We start from the raw sequence: 21755 nt of genomic DNA, 5'->3' as shown, positions 1-21755 counted from the left end.
CTTTGCCCTTTCAATGTATTTAAATGTCAATGTGAGACAATTCTGACTTTTTATCCTGTTAGCTGGGTCAAGTACAGCCAGTTAAAATTAGTACACCTTCCTATGGTGGTAGAAGATCACATAGTCTGCTCTCACTCTCTTGCGGTTCTTAAGAGGGGAAGTGTGCTATGCCCTCCAGGAACCATGTCTGTCCCTTACCACTGGGGGAAGGCCAGTGGTATCTAAACAATAAAGACCTGGGACACTCATACACATCCTTTAGTTCACACGCATCCACCAACAAAGAATAACTAGAATGAAAAACTGGTGACATTGAGCATCCTGCTCCCCAGCTTTCTCTCCACTCCTTTCTTTGTAGTGGATTATTTAACAGGGGATTTGAGGCTTAATGCTTAAACTTCCAAAGCTTGCCCAAGCCTTCCCTCCTCCTGGGAAACCATGGAATCTTGCATCTTTCCTTTAGCTAGCAGATCCCATCTTTAAGGCATGTCTCTTTATTGCAAGCTTGCTGGGCGAGTTGTTCTTCCTAACTTTTCAGAAGTCTTCTGCCAGTCTTCATTTATGACTATAATCTAGAGTATGTACTGTAGTTCTAGGAAAGGAAAAGCCTGCTTGCTCACTGCTGGATAGCCAGTATCCAAAAGCATGCTTGGACTAGAGAAAGAGCTAAGGCACCTGTTGATAAAATGGGGGGTTATCATGTTCCACTCCAACATTTCTCCTAAGACTAAAGTTCTCGAGAGTTGAATGCAGCTTAATAAATATGTCATATAGCTAAATAACTCAATAAGTAAATATAAGAATATAAATATAAATGTAAATACCCAAGTGAAAAATATCATCACAATATATTAAACACATAACGATAACCATTCAGGCTGTGGAAATCTTAAGCAACATTTCATCCATTGTAATTTTTAGCTATTCAAAGGATCTTGTCACAAGTATGTACCAGTGTTTTACATTTCCTTATCTACAAAGAGACAGAAAGAAAACCACTAAAGTGAACATTCGCATGTTAATGGCTCATCTGGAGAGCACATGAAGAAAATGCATGAAGACAGGTGCACCATTAGCTGAGCCTGAGCTAATTCACTGCCCCAAAATGCAGGCTGCAGATCCAGCAATGCAGCGAAACTCCACGGAAAGACTCAGTGAAGACTATGACAAATAAGTTTGGCAATATTTAAAGAAAGCAGAATGAGGGAAGTAGCATTGAACATGAAGTGTGTCGCAGACTAGTGTTTATGGGGCTGCAGTCAGGACCAGCCAATCAGGCCCAGATCCGCTCCTGAGTAGGGGTATGTGGATGAGGGAAAGGCTAGCTACAGATGTTAAAGGAAAGACGGAGACATAGGATAGTGTCAGGAGGGCAGTTTCAGTCCATCGTGAATGCACCTCTATTTATTCATTATCTTAAGTAACCAACCAAAGGTGGGGACAATGGCAGAAGATTTCTATTATCATGTATAAAGGGCAAATAGCAATCACTTCCCTTAATCCTAAAGTCACTCTGTAGATGCATATACTTCTTGGCCATCAGGTGCTTCATAGCTGCATGTATCACCTAGTCTTCAGGATGAGTATAAACTTGCCTGGACCCAAATCTATTGTTATTTAGATAGGAGCCATTCACCACCTAGGCCAGGGCATCCTGTAGCTGTTAAGCTAATGTCTTAAGGACAATAGAAGTGAGTTGAAGTCTATGAACTCGTGGCAGGATGGAATGGATTTCCATATACAGGTCCCAACACAAGTGTTAAAGGAAATTTAACTTTACAGCTAGCATATCTAATGAGCTACATCCTTGGCTATTTTCTTTTCTTTTTTATATCTCTCCATAGTACTCCAGAAAGGCATAGCATTTCATAATCCCTTATCCTTCTTTTCTTTGGACTCTTTGAAATAAACCTCACATTATAATTAATGTTTCCTGTATGTCAGTCTCAAATACCCTCCTAAGGATTTTTCACTATCTCATTTAATTCTTACAAGAACCTTCAAAGATAAGTTCCATGATTACATCATTTTCACACTAGGAAATTCAGTTCAGAAAACTGAAGGACCTGACTGAGATCACACAGTTTAAGTGAGTCAGAGCCCTTGTCAGTTGTGAGTAGTCACACATTTTTTAAATATCTATGAATTCATTCAACATTTGAGTAAATATTCACCAAGCACCGGTAACGACCCAGGCTGTATGAAGGCTTTGGAAGAAAAGTGGAAAGCATTCGGACACTCTATAATCCTTCCCTGGAAGCTCATTTTCTATTGCACCAGGTAGGTATTAATCAGTATCATAATCATAAACACAAATTTACAAACTAAACTAAGCTGTCAGAGGCTCTGAGGATCTGTAATAAAGACTGTGGCACCCTGTGACTAGAGCCAGGAAGGAATCCTCTGAGGGTGCCTGCTGATAGGACCTGAAGGACAAATAAGAGATCATTTGGAATACAGATCTGTACCAAAGAGCAACAGGAGGCATTCTAGAAAGGAAGGCCAGGGTGTACAACGGCCATGCTGGGAAGGAGCCATACACAGTCAGCAACCTCAAAAGGACAGTGAGGGTAAAGAAAGTCCAGGGAAAGAAAAGAAGACATAAGAGGGCAGGCTTACTTTGAGGTCCCCTAGATGAGAAAAAGGCTGGGTTCAAGCCATCTAATCTAAAAGTGATTTCAGAGAGCTCAATTGGGGCATGAGAAAAGTGAGAGAGGGGGAGAGGGCCAATAGAGGAAGAGTGATGAGTGGATTTCACCAGGGACAGTTAGAGTCCAATCCTGCCTTCAACTCTAAGAAACTATGAAGGGCACAGTTCAGATACCTGGGTCTGAGATGGGCAAGAGGCTCATGGAGTCACCTGCCAAATGCCCTTTGGCTTTTCTAGTTTAGAACAGACTTGTCCCGAGACACCACACCAGCCCCTTTTTTCCTATGTCTGAGTCCAGGTTCCCATTATAGATAGGTGGAGGGTGTGTTCATATAATGTGGAAAAGGAGATTAGACACAGCTGGGGCACCAGAAACTAGGAGAATGGCCAGCTAAAAACCATCCACGGAGGTGGAATGGGAGCTACAGATGAAATGGTACATGCATGGGTCACCACTCTGTAGTCCAGTCCATCAGAGTCCACTTTCAAGAAGTATACTGTAAGACAAAAATCACTAAGAAATTCAAAACAGCTCAGGCAGTGCATTCAACCCCAAGTTCCCCCGTGCAGCATGTGGTTCTGTGTGTCTGTCAGCACTAGTCATAAATGCACAAAATCCATCTGTCTAGAGTAGAGAAAATGGTCCCCTAGGCTAGTTGAAGATAAGCAGGGTCAACCATGGGAGTGAAATTTCTCAGGTAAAACTAATTTGGCATGGCATTTGGTTAGATGTGGCATGGCCAAGTAGAATGGGGTAAACTGGTAAAACTATGGTAGAGGAAGGCTGTGTGGCAGTGGGGGTATGATGTGTGGATTTCCCTTCACAAAGAAAAGGAAAAGAAACTTGGCATTCAGCTGCAGAAGTAGCTAGCTGACAGTCCACCCTTAGCACCTATGGGGTTTGCATCAGCCTCCATGTCTTTGCCAATACCTTATTAGGGCTACATGGTAGTCGGACTCTCCTGCCTACACATCATTGCTTCATCTCCAGTTTATTTCTATAGGTGAAGAAGCTGTGTGTGTCCCTGGAAACATTCCTCACCCAACCTTGTTCCTTCTCTGTGGTCATTATTCCTGCCTTTACCTCCATCTCAGCACCTTCTTCCTGGAGTATCTGACTGACACACACTGTCACACACTGGCATCTACCTGGACAGTGCAGAAGAGTGAATCATTAATCAGTAACATTAACCAATAAATACTACTGAATAGTTTTTTTTTCTTAACTAGATTCATTCTTGTATGTTTTTATGAGGGGAGATGTGTGCCATGGCATATATGTGTAGGTTAGAGGATGACTTTGGGAGCAGGTTCTCTCTTTCCACCACGTGGGTCCCAGGTCCCAGTACCTTTATACCCACTAAGCTCTCTCACCAGGCCTGAAGTGTCTTTTTTTATTTTAGTTTTACAGTGTAGTACTCTTGTTTAATAAAGAATGGAGATTCTCAGGCAGGAAGGATGTGGCTCAGAAACATGCAAACTACTTTTCAAGGGACCTTAAAAATATGTTTTACTTGAAATGAGGTTTACGTAGCCAAGGCTAGCCTTGAACTTGCTATGTACCATAGGATGGCCTTAAGTTTCTGCTGCTCTTAGCCTCTGTCCCTAAGTTCTGGGACTACACATATGCACAGCCCACTGGTTTATATGGTTCTGGAAACCAAGCATAGAACTTCATATAAAGCAGTCAATCAAGTGAGTCCCATGACTAGTCCCAAGAATTCTTTACAGAAGATAAAGTCCTCCAGATGTGGAAGCAAACCACACCCTAACGATGACACAGAAAGTTCCCTCTACCATCCTTGATGTTGTTTTCAAGCCATGTGTGTGCGTACATGCACACATGCATCTGTCTGTCTGTCTGTCTTTGTCTCTCTGTGCCTTTAATATCTCTGTGTGTGTATCTGTCTGTGTGTCTCTGTCTCTGTCTTTGTGGGGGGGGCATTGCATATGAGCTTCCAGGTGTATGCACACACACACACACACACAGAGAGAGAGAGAGAGAGAGAGAGAGAGAGAGAGAGAGAGAGAGAGAGAGAGCTGGGAGAGAGGAGGAGGGAAAAAGAAAGAATTACAAAACTTCAGATCTCTATAAAAGTTAGTCTCATATGCCCTTAAGAAACCTATCTTGATATTCAGAAGGTCTAAAACAGACCCCATTTTTATATTCAAGATATGATTAGATCTGGTTTTTCTTTCAACAAGTCCCTAGAGATTGGGTACAAGCTCTGCCTTGGCGGGAGCCTGCAAAACAGGCCTTACTCTGCTCCCTAGTACCTTCTCCCACAAGGGCTGGCTGCCCTAATTTGGAAAGCTGTTCCCAAGACTTGCCTGTTTAATCTGAGTGTGACATCAAAGGAGTAGTGCCCCATCTGTCGATTCTCACTTTTATGTTTGTTCTTTATTGCAGCCATTCACAAATAGAGGCTTATGGAATTAATAAACTCCAAAAGGGAGCATCATTAACTATATCTCTGCCAGGTGTTCGGTTGGAACAAAGAGGATTGTGAGGTCCAATGCAGAGCTTTGGGGACTGAGAAAGCTGAGCTGCTTTGGAGAGAGGCCTCATCCCACTACTGACAATTCCATAATTGTCCCTCTTGGAGAGTCTAGATGCCACTGGAGAATTGGGATGTGCACTTGACTGTTCTGTACATGGAAGACTGGAGCATCCTGATGACTCTTGCTAGGTGACAGCAATTCCTACTGGAAATGAAAAGCAGGCAGTTAATTAATTCCCTCTTTTCACTCAATACGCCTTCTCCCAACTCTAGCCCCACATTCACCTTGCCCAACAGATACACAACAAGACATTTGCTGAACAATTCTAAGTCACCAAAGCTACTCACAAGAGGTCACCATGATGAAAAGCAAAGCAAAAGGTCACCAGGAACTGGGATATTGAGTTGAAGATGATAGTCTCACCATTATTTTCAAGCAAGTGTTTTTCAAATGAATGAATTTTGGAATTTGCAGAATCCCTGGAGGGGGATGGCCCAAGGGTCTACTGATGGGACCAATTGATGATGGGACCTGAGAGAAGCCACAGCATGACATTAATGGCACAGAACTCTCAGCTGTTCCTGCCTAGTCACTTTAGGCACTCTCTTGTCACATCATGGTTCCTCTACTAAATCACTCCCTAACACCAAGCCTGGAACCAACCTGTTCATAAAGCCTTCTCCATGTACTATGCTAATATTTAGGAGAGCAGAATCATACACAAATAAGAACAGACTACTCTAGCAACAGTGGCAGAAGAGAACTCAAAACAACAAGAGCAATAGCTTTCATCTTCAGTTCAGCAAGCATTTACCACTCACCTAAAATACCTAAGCACCAAGTGGAGGGGTGGGGAGGGAAGGGAGAAGAAATGAGAGGAAGGGGAAGGTAAGAGAGAGGAGAAGAGGAGATGAAGGGGAGGAGAAAATAGAGAGAGGAGAGGAGAGGAGGGGAGAGAGAGGAGGGGAGGGGAGAGGAGAGGAGGGGAGAGAAGAGGAGAGGAGGGGAGGGGAGAGGAGAGGAGAGGAGAGGAGGAGAGGGGAGAGGAGAGGAGAGGAGAGGAAGGGAGGGGAGGAGAGGGGAGAGGAGGGGAGAGGAGAGGAGGGAAGGGGAGAGGAGGGAAGGGAAGGGGAGAGGAGAGTGGAGGGGATATTTGAAATGGATGCATATGGCTCTCACCACCTAGGGGCTAACACCTAACAGAAATGGTGTGACCATTCTCTCTAATAACAGAGATGTTGCTCAAATTGAATCTAACAAGGTTAAACGTGACCCAGAACTCACTGATTTCTTAACACCAGCCAGCCCTTAAGAGGAAGTTGACTTCAGAAGTCAACCACAGACACAAAGAAATGTGTCAACGGCAGACGCAAGGTGATTCCTGCTGTTTACGTTTATTACTATTTTGGTCCCTGACTGTTCTACACGGCATTCTGTTTCTTGGAGTTGTTCAGTCCTGACTACAAACAGCATCTGTCAGCCACATGCCTCTCTGGATCCTCAGCAACAAAGCTTGAGGCTGCTTGTATGTGGCTGCCAAGGCTGCCTCCGGTCCTTGGAGCTACATTTTTCTGTTTTACCCACTCTGGTTACTGCCCATGGCTGGTACCAAATGAGTCTTGTCACTTGGCAGCAAGGAACCTGGATAGAGCTGGCTCTCTCGATCTAAGCTAGGGACCACCCTGAATCATTGAAGGAGACACATAGGAGAGGAAGGATTGATCTCTCCCCAGCTTTCCTATGGTTAGTCAAACCCCCAACTATGTTTAAGCAACTAAGAAAGCCTGACACATGTGTCATCATGGCTTTTAATAGTGCATTCACATTTGACAAAGACAGTGAGTCCAGTGTCTGGTTTATAGGAAGTGAGTCTTCATGTTCTCTCCACTGATGTTTGCCCTCCAACTTGGGTTGTGTAATGAATAATTAGAGTTTTCAGGGGCCTTTTCATAGATACCGGGACAGCCCCTTAGCTTGTACATGCTAAGGCTCTGTGCTGAACCAACAGTGCCAGAATCGGAGCCCATTTCTGATTTTAGCCAAAGGGTGTTCCCAACCGAAAACTAAGGAGGTACACGTAAGCACTGTATCCCTGTTCACTTTTACGGTTATCAGTCTGGTAACAAAAAGATGAGTATTAGTATTTCGACATCTGTACGGCCCTGTCCTTGGAGTTCTGACAGGATATGTCCTCAGCTGCAGCCACTAAGAGCACCACCTGTGCACATTCCCTACATTCCCTTATTCCCTTATAAAAGGGACCTGCCCACCTCCTCTGTCTGTCTGTCTGTCTCTCTCTCTCTCTCTCTCTCTCTCTCTCTCTCTCTCTCTCTCTCTCTCTCTTCATCTCTCTCTCTCCATCTCTCTCTCTCTCTCTCCTCTGTCTCTCCTCCTCTCCCCCTCTCTCTTCTCTTCTGCTCTTATCCCCAGAGGCTGGTCTCCCTTCTCCCCTCCCTCTTTTCCCATTTACTTTCCCCCAATTAAAAAAACAAAAAACCAAAAACAACCCTTCCACCCTTCCACCCAAGCTCTGTTGCATGGTGTCTTTCTCTCATGTGCCACTTTTTAAAATTACATCAATGAACCTTGTCTATCCATACAGATTTCAGGTGCCAGGATCTCCAGTATATTTTCTGTCAAACTGTGAGCTATGACTTGCCTGCTTAAAATCAGAGAGAGTCCCAAGAACTCAAGCTTCCCAAGTAAGCAGTAGTTCGGGCAATGGAGGGCACTGCAGCATTTGGCCACAGCAGTTCGCCACAGCAACCCTCTGCATTTAGAGAAACACCAGTTTAAGAATGCCATGCTCTTTTTGTCCTCACACATATCCACAAGACAACTGTGGTCCACCAAAGGAGCCCCTGGTCCTCACCACACTGGCTGAGAATGTGAAGGATGCCCTTGGGATCCTAAAAGAGACTAGACCAAAGCCTGATCTCCAACCCCATGTGTCAAGCAAGTAGACACAGATAACCCAGGAGAGAGAGTGCTGCAGAGCAGATCCTCCTCTGTGCTTTTAGAGTCCCTCATTTCCTGAGTCAGACTCCAAGAGAAGCTAGGTATCAGTAGATCTAAGATTTCACAGGAAGAACTGGCTGGTGCTGTGCCCTTCGTGTCCCTACAGCCTTGTACCCTACCCACAAGCATCTGGGTAGGGCAGCCACCAATGGGATCCCTAGGCTGCCAGCTTCCCTAAGCCCCTTGTGGTTTTGACCACACACACCCAATTTTCTTGAAGCTTCCTTAATGCTTCTGGATTTCTGCTTTAATATCGAGTAAATAAATAATATGAATTTATTTACTGATTTACTTGAGAAATAAATATTCTCCATTGTGCAGGGTTGTTTGTAGCTCTCATATTCCAGGCACCATGCTTGATCCTGAAGATGATGGGATGGCATTTCTGGGGTTTACCATCTAATCTGGGAGCAAATTATAGACAAATAATTAAACAACCTCACTTTAAGAGGTCCTATGTGTGAGGGTGTGCTTGCCAACATTTCGGGGCTGACTGAGCCAGAGTGGTGGGGGCAGTTATTCATTAAGTATTCCTCCAGAAAAGTCCATAGGCTAAGTGCATCTCACTTCCCTTGGTCAATAGGAAAACTGAAGTTTACACCACAGATGGCTTAGCTCAGTCATGAACCTGAGTCTAACTGCAACTTCCAAATAGCAAGGGAAGCAAGAAAGTGAAAAAGAAAGACAAGATGTCAAATTTTCATGCCAGAGAATTTGCTGTCTCAATTGCTCAACTTCAGCACATCTTTCCCCATTCGGAAATGCTTATAGTCACAGAAGAGGTGTTCTAAGACCATGGCACTAGCTCCTGGCACATGGAATCCAGCCTTTCAGGGTACTCCTCTAGTCTATACGCTCCTGTTCTCTCTAAAGCACTCATACCAGCTCACCCAGGACATGGAACTGGATCTCAAGGGAATTCTTCAGCTTCCCAGATGATGGATGACTATGAGGAGCTGCGTTGTGGTACCCAAGATTCCCTCCTGGATACTCAGTGAAAACAAACAATGTGTCTTCCCACCCATACACCTTTACAAACACCCACATAAACACACACACACACACACACACACACACACACACACGCACGCACGCACGCACGCACGCACGCACGCACGCACGCACGCACGCACGCACATCCAAATACATCTCTTGGCTGTTATCTTAAACCTTACTTCTATCCCCTATTTCTAGGAAGATTATTCTTTTCTTTTTTTTTTAGACATCAATCTTTTATTTTAGAATATTTTTATTCTTTTATTTCAGATTCATAGAAAAATTGAAAAGATAGTAAATCAATTTCCATGTGTTCCACAGTTTCCCATTATTAACATTTCACATTAATGTGGTCTAGTTTACATTTGATAAACCCATATCCATACATTGTTCTTTTTTTCCAAATTTTTTATTTGAATTAGAAACAGGTTTGTTTTACATGACATTTCCAGTTCCCTTTTCCCGCCCCTCCTCCCCTACTGCCCCCCCAACTAAAACCCTACCTATCACATATCCTTTCTGCTCCCCTGGTGGGTGAGGCCTTCCATAGGGTGTCATCAGTGTCTATTGTATCCTTTGGGATAGGGCCTAGGCCCACCCCCATGTGTCTTGGCTTAGGAAGTATTCCTCCACATGGAATGGGCTCCCAAATTCCACACCTATGCTAGGGATAAGTATTGAACTTCTACAGAGGTCCCAGGGATTTCTGAGGTTTCCTCACAGAAACCCATGTTCCTGGGTCTGGATCAGTCCCATGCTGGTATTCCAGCTATCAAACTGGGGAGCAAGAGTTCCTGGATATTCAGGTCAGCTGTTTCTGTGGGTTTCACCAGCCTGGTCTAGACCCCTGTGCTCTTCACTCATCCTTTGCATCTGGGTTCCAGTTCAGTTCAGTGATTAGTTGTGGGTGTCTGCTTCTACTTCCACCAGTTGCTGGATGAAGGCTATAGGATGGCATATAAGTCAGCCATCAATCTCATAATCAGGGGAGGGCATTTAAGGTAGCCTGTCCTCTGTTGCTTGTGATTGTTTCAGTTGGTGTCATCTTTGTAGATTATTCTTACATTGGTAGCCCTGGGTGGAGTCTCTTATATACACTTAAATTGTAAATTTCTCCACCACAGATAACATACCACCTGGAGATGACTTGGGAGAGTAATTTGTTTTCAATGTCTACCTTCCTACATAATTTTTAACCTGCTATTTGAACTATCAGCTCTTAGTTTATATTATAAATGCTGCTTTCCAACCATCTTGTAAATAAACACAACTAATTCAAAGGGGACTTATTTATTTTTTATTAAAGATAACAGGAAATATGTCTTTATTTAGCAATCTCCCTCTGTAGGTGCTGTATAACCTAGACATTTTATCCCACTTTAAAGGGATAATATTTTCACTGGAAAGCTAAAGAGTGACTGCTCAGAGCCTGGGGTGTCGGGAATAGAGATTAGAGAGAAAGAAAGGAAAGTGTTCTACACGAGGCAAAGAGGAAATGAAATAACCTCCCTGCATCTTAATCCTCGGTTTTCATGAGCTTGTCTGGGGCTGAAGCCTCAGGAAACGCCAAGGCTATTACTTGCCTTCACCTTTGGGTTGTGTTTTATTGCCATTCATTAAGGAGATCTTTCCCATCAGCCTTATCTTCTCTTTCTTGGCTCTCAGTCTGGTTGAGTCAGATCTGAAACATTTACTTTCACAAAGACTAACCAATCTTTTGTCTAGACGCATATGATTTCTACCAGAACTCTGCAGACCAGGGTCAAAGAAGCAGCTGGTAAACACACCGACTTTTATGTGGCTTACTAGTGTGGACAGAGAACTGAGGGTAGGGAAGGCAAAGGAGGGGGCATGGGAGCTAGAAATAAGTGTGTGTAGAGTACTGAACACACAGTGAACTCTCTTTGTTTGAAAAGTAGAAGGGGAGAATTTAGAGGACCCTTGAAAGGGCTTTCAAATCCACACTGGAATTTGGTCACAAAGGCTCCCAGGACCTCTGCTGATCGTGTTGCTTCTGCCTGGGTGGCTTTGTACTCCTTACCTTGACTTCCTCTGCCTGTGGCAAACTTTTCTTCACTCTGAAATTGTATTCTTAAGCCCACTTCCTTGGGAAAAAGTTCCCTAGCTCCTAGCTCAGGTAGACTGCCAGTGTGCAATCTCACCACTTTGCCAGTAGATTATCACAGCACTATAATTAAAGGATGATGTGTACATGGCTATTTGGAGAATGACTATCCAAGATCATTAGCTGCTGAGTGTTTTCTAAATTATCTTATAATGAACCTAATTGCAATTTCTAAGTGGAACTATTACAAAAGTAATGTACGTGGTTTTATTAAACAAGTAATGTTGTCTCCCTGGCTTGATTTTCAACCCCTTAATGGCATGGTTGTTTGGGCCTGTATATCTTTGGGTGGCCACCCCCTAACACTACACCCAACATACAGTTGGAGATCAAAATACTACTTGTTGCATGAAAATCATCCATGGAGCTTCTGGTTATAAGGGAAATAAGGATAACACAGTGGGAGAATTACCCAACAGACAGATTATAACAGTTTAGGATGAGCAAGTGGCTCCCAACATCACAGCTGCCCTCAAAGACTCTAAATGAGGAACCTGTTGCCAATGCCATTGGACATCCTCAACATGTAGATTCTTTTGATTCTTATTCTATTGCTGCCTTTAAGGACAAAGAAGAAAAAACTTGGTAGTCTGCTTTGAGTACGTTGTTAAAAACATACAAGTACTTTTGTGTTTTTACACAAGGCTAGTTTTGTTTTGTTTTTTGTTTGATTACTTGTTTTGTGTAACAATAAATTCACAAGACAAGATTGTTTCCTTGGCAGCAATTTTCCAAAGCATGCCACTTTCTTTGACAACTGGCCAAGACAAACCCAGGTTCTGTTATCCGATCTTAATTGCTAATATTGATTCCCAGATCACACACTACACAGTCAATATATCTATATATGCATATATGTAGGTTACACAGTGCCTGCAAAGGGTTAGAGGCTGGGGCAGACTTCAAGAAGTTTCAAAGAGGCCTGAGGGGCTGAAGCTGTGAAACTAATTGTGATTTAAAGATAGTCTCCTTGAGAATAAATATAATGAACCTAGGCTGGAGGTCTGCTGCTGCTGCTGCTTCTGATAATGATGATGATGATGATGATGATGATGATGATGATGATGATGATAATGATGACAATGACAATGATGATGATATAATGTCAGGCTTCAGGGTCAGAGATAAGCTGTAGAGGCAAGAAGTGGTGAAGGATGTAGAGGCAAAGGGCAATACCATTTTATGAGGAATGGATAGACAAATAGATGGCAGTTTAATAGGGACATATTATCAGTGTGGAACAAGCTGAGATGAAATTCCTAGCATAGTCTGGAGTTCAATGAGTGTTGGAACCTGTACACACATGTCAGGTGACTGGTCAGTGGGGCCATCCTTGTTACATAGGTGTCTTCCTCTCTCTGGGTTCAAATGAGTGACTTTCATCCTTTCCTCAGTCTGGAGAGTCCAGTAAGTTCTGAAGCCTGTTTTTCTGACATGATCATAATAATCCATATACCCCCCACAGGACTAGTTAACATTGGTCAGTTTACAGGGTGGTGTCATTTTAGATTAAGTTATTGGTTAGTATGTGCTGTGTATATGGTGCTCAAAAGATGGAATTTTTTTATATGTCTACCGTGGTGCAGAGTCATCCTATATTCTCAAATGGAGTCAAATGCTGCTTGGAAAATGAAGTATGTAAAGGCAAGATACAGTCCCAAAACAATCACTACTTTGCAAGATATGGAGTAACTTAAGGCAGGACATAGCCTGATCTTAGTTTTCTGGTACTATGTATTTTTAGTTTGGGAGCAAAAATAGCCTTTGGTCATTTCAGAAAATTTTGAAATTCATATTTTAATGTGAACTCACTAAAATACCAAAACTACCTTTGGGTAGTGAATCAGAGTAAGGTCTAGGAGTCTGATTCATCCTGTCTAAGATGAGAAGTAGTTAGTGCATTGGCCACCTGCCCAGAATGTCCCAACATTAAGCAAAGGAGGCTGTGTGAGTTGCTGGGTAGATTCAAGCTCCAAGAGACAGCATAGGTTCATTGAAGATGGAGATGATCCACACATTCTTACAAGCCCAGTGACCATCTGTGGCATAAAATACAAAGATTCACACATTCAACATGTCAAGAACTCTGTTATGGTTAGAGTCTGAAATATCCCCACAAGCTCAATTTTGGGTTCTTGATCCCCTGGTAATAGTATTTTTGGAGGCTGTGGAATCTTTGGGAGGTAGGGACTGACTGGGGGAAGTTGGTTACTGGGAGTGGACCTTTGAAGTATACCTATCCCTCATTCCCGCTTCATTTGTTTGGCTTCTTGGTCCTTCATGATGCAAGTAGTCTTTGATGCATCCTTCCAGTTCCATGATGAGTTCAGCCATCCCTTCTCTGCTGTGATGTGTAATGATAAGTCTTTCTGCCAAGCTGCCCGAGTTCTGCCCACCACATTAGAGCCCCAAATAACACACAGAGACTTGTATTAGTTTACAATGCTGCTGGCCAATTGACTAGGATTTCTTATATGCTATCTCAGTCTTAATTATCAACCATAATCATAAGACTTATCTTATCGAGGATGCCTTCTGCTGGCATCCTCTTCCTGGGATCACATGGCAGCCCCGAAGAGAAGAGAACAGGAGAAAGAAGAAGAGAAAAGGAATGGCTCCCTTCTTGTCTTTGCTTATATATTAGTCTGCCTGCTATGTCACTTCCTGCCTATATCACACAACTTCTTTTTTACTACATTTCCCAGAGTCCTCCTTGACTCCTAGTCCCACCTATCTTGCTTTCCTATTGGCCAACAGTACTTTATCAACCAATAAAACAAACATATGCACCGAAGCACTTCCCCCATCAGTGATGAACTAACCTAAAACCATAAGCCAAGACTTTTCCTTCATTGGTTGTTTGTGTCACATATTTCATCACAGTTGTGCAAAAATAACTAGTGCAAGGTCCTTGAAAGGCCACCACTACACCAAAAAATATCCATCATTTGTTTACTTTGCAGAAAAATCTCACACAATAGCTCCAGTCTCAGCAATCTGGGAGTATCCCAGACTTTATTCTATGATGTACTTCAACTTGATATACGTCCTACACCCTACTGCTCCTTGTATATCCCTCCTCAAGCCATCCTTCTCCCTTCTTCATCTTCAAAGGAGACCCACAAAAAGTACCTCCTCATCCATATAGTGCCCTCTACAGGACTTCTTGGGTGACTGTATTTTCCTGGCCATAAAAATGTCTCCAATTTCCAGCGTCTTCTTGAGCAAGGCTTCATATAAAGAAAAAGGTCATTTCATGTATGCATTTCCAACAGACTGCTAGAGTCAGCACTCTGGGGGTCTTTTATAAACTCAAAAAAGTATTTAGTGACATCCTTCATTAAAAATTACTTTTCGCTGGGTGTTGGTGGCACCTTTAATCCCAGTACTCGGGAGGCAGAGGCAGGCAGATCTCTGTGAGTTGGAGCATGCAACCTCAGAGACCACATGTCAGACTTTTCCTTTGCCTTGCACAAGCTACTACAAGGTAGAGGGCTACCCTCACTGTATTCTTCATATGTATAATGATGGTTAATTTTGGTTGACAACCAAACTAGATTGAGAGATGCCTATAAAATAGATAAAATATATCTGTAGGTGTGTCTGTGAGAATAGCTGAAGATTAGGGTGTAGGTCATACAATGAGTGGGGAAAAATGTGCATGGCACCATCTAATAGTTGGAGGCCCCAGATAGAGTACGTGGAAAAGAAAGGGAAAGTTCTAATACATTGCACAAAGGTGAGCACACTACTAATCACAGTTGTCAGCTGTGGGTTGAACAGATTGTAGATTATGGAGCCTTTAAATGCAATTTTCACTGAGCAGTAATTCTCCAGGTTGCTCTCAGGCCTTCCGTCTTGGTCTGGGACTACACCATTGTCTTTCTTATTACAACCTCTTAGATAAAAAAAATCTAACTACCACATTTCCTGGCTCACCAGCCTGCAGATAGCCTTTGCAGGACTAGGCAGCTTGACCATGTAAGCCAATCTCCTAACTCCCCCTTTAATTACATGTATTCTTTTTGGTCCTGTTCCTCTGGAGAACTGTGGTTGATATCTATAAACCAGAGGGATGAAAGGCAGGCATGGGGGTGGAATTGGGGAAGAGTGAGGAAGAATTCCTTCGACACTATCATTAGACATGAACTCAGCCATTTAGTAGAAATAAACATATCTACCCTCCAAAAAAAGCCAAAAGCAGGTTTTACCTGCATCTCTGTGCAAAGAAACAGATTTAAACAAATGAAGTTAAGTTTCCAAGTTCACACTCTAGAATATAAGTGAGGATTTTATTTTGTGCCTTTCCAATTTCTGAGGTACTGTTTTTGACCCTGAAATTGTCTAGGGGTAAAAAAAGGAGAGAGGGGGAGAAAGAGACTAGGGCTTGGAAGTTTCCAATCTTGTGCCAAACTCAAGAGAGATGAGAATGACTTTAAAATGTCAGGACCCTGGCCTCCTGGCTCACAACAGGAGACTGAGACAGGAGGAGTGTATGAATTAAGAGCAACCCAAGCCATTCAGTGAATCCTAGGCCAGCCTGGGCTACAGAATGGTACCTTGTATCAAGAACAAAGAAACACATAAATAAAATTAAGACCCTAAAATGTCAACAGCCTCATTCTTGTGGAACCCAAACACAACAGTCTTGGGTCAGTGCCTGAGAAGTAGACGCTCTGACTAGACAACAACCATAAACACCAGTCCTTTAAAGATTGATCTTACTTGTGTCCGTGGGAGAATAAAAACATAAAATCAAACAAAAAACCACGGTTTGGCAACATTTCCAGCCTTTAAGAGGACTAAATAAACAAGAGTTTGGGTCAGAGAAAAAAAAAAACAACCAACCATTTCAGGCCTGAGGGGTCGGCAAGGCACATGTTGAGAAAGATCAGCAGGGGTTAGCTCAAGCTTACATGGAAGCCTGGGTAAGTTCCACATGAGACAAATTTTCAAATTCCACCCTTATGCTTCTTGGTAAAAAGCCAATTAGAGCCGGGTAAATATTTTGGTGGAAAGCAGGTATGCTCAATACAACAAAGCCAGGAGTATGTATGCTTCCATTCCCTGGATCCTCACGGGATCCATGCCACTGGTTAGCCTCCCACGTGCACAAGGGCAGGTCCCTGCTGGGTAGGCGATCCTCCAGATGACATCAGAGAGCATCCCACCAGGGCCTGGGACTCTGGGCCACAGAGGGGCCATTGAGTAGCCGTCCAAAAGCAATTTGTGTTCCCTCATGGATTTGGCAAGCTCTGAAGGTCACATCTCAGCTTGCCCTAAAAACTGTAGCTTCCTCTATGAACTTTAATTCCCCTTTCCTTGACTCCCTCCCACCCCAGGCTGCAAAATGCTAGTGCAGTCTCCTACATCAAAGAATGCCTTTTGTTAGAAGAGTCAAGGCTACTCCTTCTGGTCCCTCTACCATATATGGCTTAAGAAAGGGAAGGCGGGAAGAAACAACCCCAAATGTTTACTGTGTTCCGTTTTAAAGCCTGCCCTGTTTGCAGAAAGCTTATCTTGTGTCCACACAGGCTGTTTGCCCCAGGTCTGAAGTGGAAGTTTGATGAGGTGAGTCTGGTTCCTTCAGGACCTCAGAGACAGTACTCAACATCAGTACCCACTGACAGACTTGAGACCGTGTGTGTGTGTGTGTGTGTGTGTGTGTGTGTGTGTGAGAGAGAGAGAGAGAGAGAGAGAGAGAGAGAGAGAGAGAGAGAGAGAGAGAGAGAGAGAGAGACCGGCCCATGGCCCATGAGTCCTCCAATATCAGGACATGGATTATGGTTTTGCTAAATTCTCAATGGATCTGCCCCCTTTTTGTTAGGATTTCCCAAATATGAAGAAAAGCAAAGATGAATACCCCAATCATCTCTGGACTATGGAGAAAATGCTTTTTAAAATGGGCTGGGGAGAAGAAAAATCCTTGCATTCCCACTCCGTACTAAAATTTTTACTATGAAAGCACACAAATCTTTGAAACCTTTAATACCCTCTATATCCTTCACACAGCTACTAGAAGTAATATTAAAAATAAAAAGTCAGATTTGGAAGGAAGGAGGAGGGAAAGAAGGAAGAAAGGAAAAAGAAAAGAAGAAAGCTCACTCTAATTTGCCTTTGTTTTCTTGAGCATGCCTACTCTTCCTACAAAATATTTCCAAAATACCTGTAAGTCAAATTTCCGAACTTCCTGTCCAGTGAGCATTGGTAAGAGGGATCAAAAGCTAACTAAAATGCTAACATATTTTAAATAATATTATTATCATCATTATTGATACAAATGCCAGAACACTTCTGATTCAAGGTAAAACAGAATGCAAAACAAAACAACTTCCTTTCAAATGGCCTTGCATTCAACTAAGGCCTACTAGTGGCCTGTTTGGAGCCAGGGGTTAGGTTGTTGTGAATTTGATATAAGCAAAAGTTACCTGGAAAGGGGGACCCTCAACTGATAAAATGCCTCCCCCAGATTGGCCTGTAGGCAAGTGTGTGAAAATGATGGACACGGGAGTGCCCAGTCCACTGTGGATAAAACCACGCCTGGGCATGGTCCTGAGTTGTTTAAGAAACCAAGATGAGCAAGCCAGGAGGAGTCAGCCTTTAAGCAGAGCTCCTCCATGGTCTCTGCTCCAGTTCCTGCCTCTAGTTGCTGCCCTGACTTCTGTTTGTGACAGAACAAGCTATGAGATTAAACAAACCCTTTCCTTCCAAGTTGGTCATTTCACAGCAAGAGAAGCCAAACTAGAACAGAATCTAGGTCGGGAGTTAACAAGATGTAGTCTACAGGCCAAAAGCAGTCTTCCACATTTATTTTTGTAAATAAATTTCCCTGGAGTTCCACCTCAGCCACTTGTTTGTGAGCTGCCTATGGCCTCTTTTACTGCAAAGGCAGAGGTGAGAGTTACCAACCAAGATCTGCTAGCCACTTGTTAGCCATGTGAGCCTAAAACTCTTACAATCTGCCTCTTTATGGCAAATATGCCAAGCTACTATGGAATAAAGATGGGAAATACACAGAGAGTCTGGATTCTGTATGTTATTGTATTGTCTTTGGATTTTTTGACTGATGGAGTGATAGCTGCTAAGAGACATTTTATTATGAAAGCCATTAGACTAAACTAACCTATATATTTAGAAACATATCTTGACTTCCAAATGAAAGACAATAGGTGTGTTGCTTTGGGAGAGAGATTATGCTTTTATTTCCACAGGAAATGAGAGGCTGATATTCCAGGTTGAAATGGATCAGGTTTGATTGAGGAAGACACTCCTGAAAATTCTGGCAACAAACAAATAAATAAACCTAGAAAAACTACAAAACACATAACATATATTTTACCTGCTCAAACATAAAACAAAAAATCGTCTTTGGCTGACTTGTATACAATGCACAGTCTACACTTGTATTGATGCAAATATGTTTGTTGCCTTTAAAAGTTTATGTATTATAGGCAAATGGGTTTTTTATAGTCCCAATTCAACTAAAAATTAAAGCTGCCTTTGGAATTGAGCATGGTTCTCTCCTTCTCTAAACCTAAGCATGCTTGTTAAAAAAAAATACAAAATCTCTGTCTCATGTCAGAAGAGCCAACTGATATGGGACAGAAGAAAAACCCAAATTAAGGGACTGTTCTATTGCCACTGATCTCATAATGCTTTGGTTTTATTTTGACTCTTTAAATCTTTTCTTAAGGTATAAATATTTCAAAATTTATAAAATTTATATAGATACACATATATATTTTAAACTTTCTGTCATGATATTAATGGTCTTATAGTGTACTAACTAATCCTAGAAAAAGGCTTCATCTAGCTCCCTATACATGGTTTTAGGTTTGAGGTAATTAGGAATTAAGCTTTTGCAATCTAGATATACTTAACAAATTGTGGTCCTTTAACTTCTTTGAGATCTATTGCATATGACATTTAAAATGTTTAAGTTTTATGCAGTGAACCATGACCATTCCTAACAGCAACCTTTGAAATCTCCAAAAGGAGGATGGGGCTTCACAATGACAATTCCACCAGGATTGTGGTTATGCCAGAAAGCTAACAAACACCACCCAAAGATCGACTTTGGACTACAAACTTCTCAGAGCAATTTAAGGTGGCTAGCTGAGACGGTCCAGCCTCACAGACTACTGTAGCCAGGATTTGAAATAAGCCCTACACTTTCCCATTACACAGAAACTGGATAACAAATGATACAGCTAGATATCCCAGGACTTGACAATTATCTCAATTTTCTCCAGGGCCCCTAAAGATGCCATCATCCCCAGACAACAGGAAGTAATTTTAAAACCACATTGCCCACATTCCCAAGAGGAGGAGTGGCAGTTTTTGGTTGTTCAGTGGATTATGGATATTTGCCATCATTTATGGGGGTTAGTTATAAGTTGTTATTGGTAATGGTCAGAAAAAAAAAAGCTGAACAAAGGAGATTAGATTCAGGGATCTCATTCTGAAAATAAAATGGGGGATATAGAAATGATAGGATAAAAGGGTAGATTATTGAATCTACTTTAAAACCCAAAAAGCAACTACTAGTCTTAAATCTTTTACATTATTTTGTATATAGATAAAAATTTGAGGTTATTCTTGTTATACTGTATATAATATTGACACAAATTTAAGCTTATTTTTGATAGAAGATATTGTACATACATTTCTACTCTGGTCTAAGATATTGTACCTATGTAGGTCATTTAACAATGTAACGTAAATTTCTAGTTCTTGAAAATTATTATTACAAACTATTTAAGATAATAAAAAATTGCAGGTTAGTAATTAGTGACCTATTAAAATCAGATATGTTTTCAAGGTCATACACAATATAGATAGACAGACAGACAGACAGACAGACAGACAGTCTTCAAACACTTCAAAGTCCTCCAGAAGATGGCATTTAATATGTTTAATAATGTTAGGGTTCTCATGACAATGAGACAGGTCTGCTCCTGACAGCACTAATTTACTTCAACAGAGGATAATAGGCATCAAAGAAGCTCTGTATGGAGTTTGTTTTCTATATGGCAAAATCTAGCCCTTTGTGCAAAGAAACTGCCCTTGCCTCAATTGCTGGCAGTGTACTGTCCAACCTGGAGCAGCAGGATGCAAAAACAAAACAAAACAACAACAAAAAAAAAACTGCCAAACTCTGCCAAGACAAAGTAGAACAGTTTTTCAAAATTCCCTGCTTCCCAAAAATGTCTGTCAGATATTCTAGGCCAAAGATGGATTCCCCAACGTTACAGAAGAATATTGGGTGACTGTCCAGGCAACCAGATGTCCCTGACAGTAGGTAATATTTCACCCTTTTGGGTCTTTGATGAAATGAAAGGTTAAATAATTACACTTAAAGTTTTCCTTAGTTATGATAAGAGGTAAATTATTTATAAAATTTTGATGGGGAATGTCTTTCTTAAAGTGTTTTAAAAATAAAGGAGAAATAGAGTAGCTTTGTGTGGTGGCACACGCCTTTAATGCCAGCACTCCAGAAGCAGAGGCAGGCAGATTTCCACAGAGAAAGCCTGTCTCAGGAAGAAAGAAACAAAAGGAATTAAAATAAATAGAATAATAAGAAAGCCACATAAAGATGGAAAATACAGAGTCTGGATACTATATTCTATATTATTGTCTTTAAATTGTTTGATTGCCGAGGAAAGAGTTACAGCTGCTAAAATATATTGGATTGTAAGTGCTGCTGAATTAATCCAATTTATACATTTTAAAAATGCTTTGACTTCAAAATTTAAATCTAAGGACAGGCTACTTGGAAAAAGAATTTCTGCTTATGTTTTCACAGAAAATGTAAAGCTATGGATTCCTTCCAAACTAATTGGTTTGATCAAGTAAGACCCCCTGAAGCAGTGTCCCAACTGATCCTACATCCAAAACAGCTGAGATGATGCAGTCATAGACGACTACAGCCAGGATTTCTGGGTTTTCTCAGGATCCCCACGACATCACCCCCAACCAGCAGGAAGCAGTTTGGAATGAATGACGTCCAAACTCCCAAATATTGTTTGTAAATGTTTGTTTTCATTTAAATGGGGTTAGTTATAAATGGTAATGATCACAGTCAATCCTAGAGTTAATATATTATCCTTCTGTGATCTTTGATGGAGTTTAAGACAGATAGTTATGGTTATAGTTTTTTTCAGTTGTTATAAAAGATAAGTTACTCTTCTTTTTATTTAGATAGAAAAGAGGAGGTGATGGGGCAAGTCCTTCTGTGTATGTTTATCCTATTGGTTGTTGAATAAAGTACTATTGGCCAATGAAGAAGCAAGTTAGGAGGGACTAAGAGTCAAGGAAGATTCTGGGAAATGTAGTAAAGATAAGTCTTGTGGTCCAGGCAGGAAGTGAAATACCAAGCAGACTCAGAATATAAGCAGGAAATCGCTCTCTTGCTCTTCCTCTTCCTCCTGCTCTCTGCTCTGGAGTTGCCTGCCATGTGACTGC

The 21755-nt window shown here is 41.8% G+C and overlaps 1 long non-coding RNA gene across 1 annotated transcript in view; it reads right to left on the bottom strand.

The window, feature by feature from the left end:
* Window positions 1-5032: 5032 nt before the first annotated feature.
* The window catches only part of LOC113836411, a 55073-nt gene continuing 38350 nt past the window's right edge, over window positions 5033-21755 (bottom strand). The window contains exon 3 of the long non-coding RNA XR_003486582.2: window positions 5033-5356. This is a non-coding gene — a long non-coding RNA (uncharacterized LOC113836411). The remainder of the gene's footprint in view (window positions 5357-21755) is intronic.

The sequence above is a fragment of the Cricetulus griseus genome, chromosome 6 (assembly GCF_003668045.3).
Source record: "Cricetulus griseus strain 17A/GY chromosome 6, alternate assembly CriGri-PICRH-1.0, whole genome shotgun sequence".
Taxonomy (NCBI): domain Eukaryota; kingdom Metazoa; phylum Chordata; class Mammalia; order Rodentia; family Cricetidae; genus Cricetulus; species Cricetulus griseus.
This window is presented reverse-complemented; position numbering and strand designations above follow the sequence as displayed.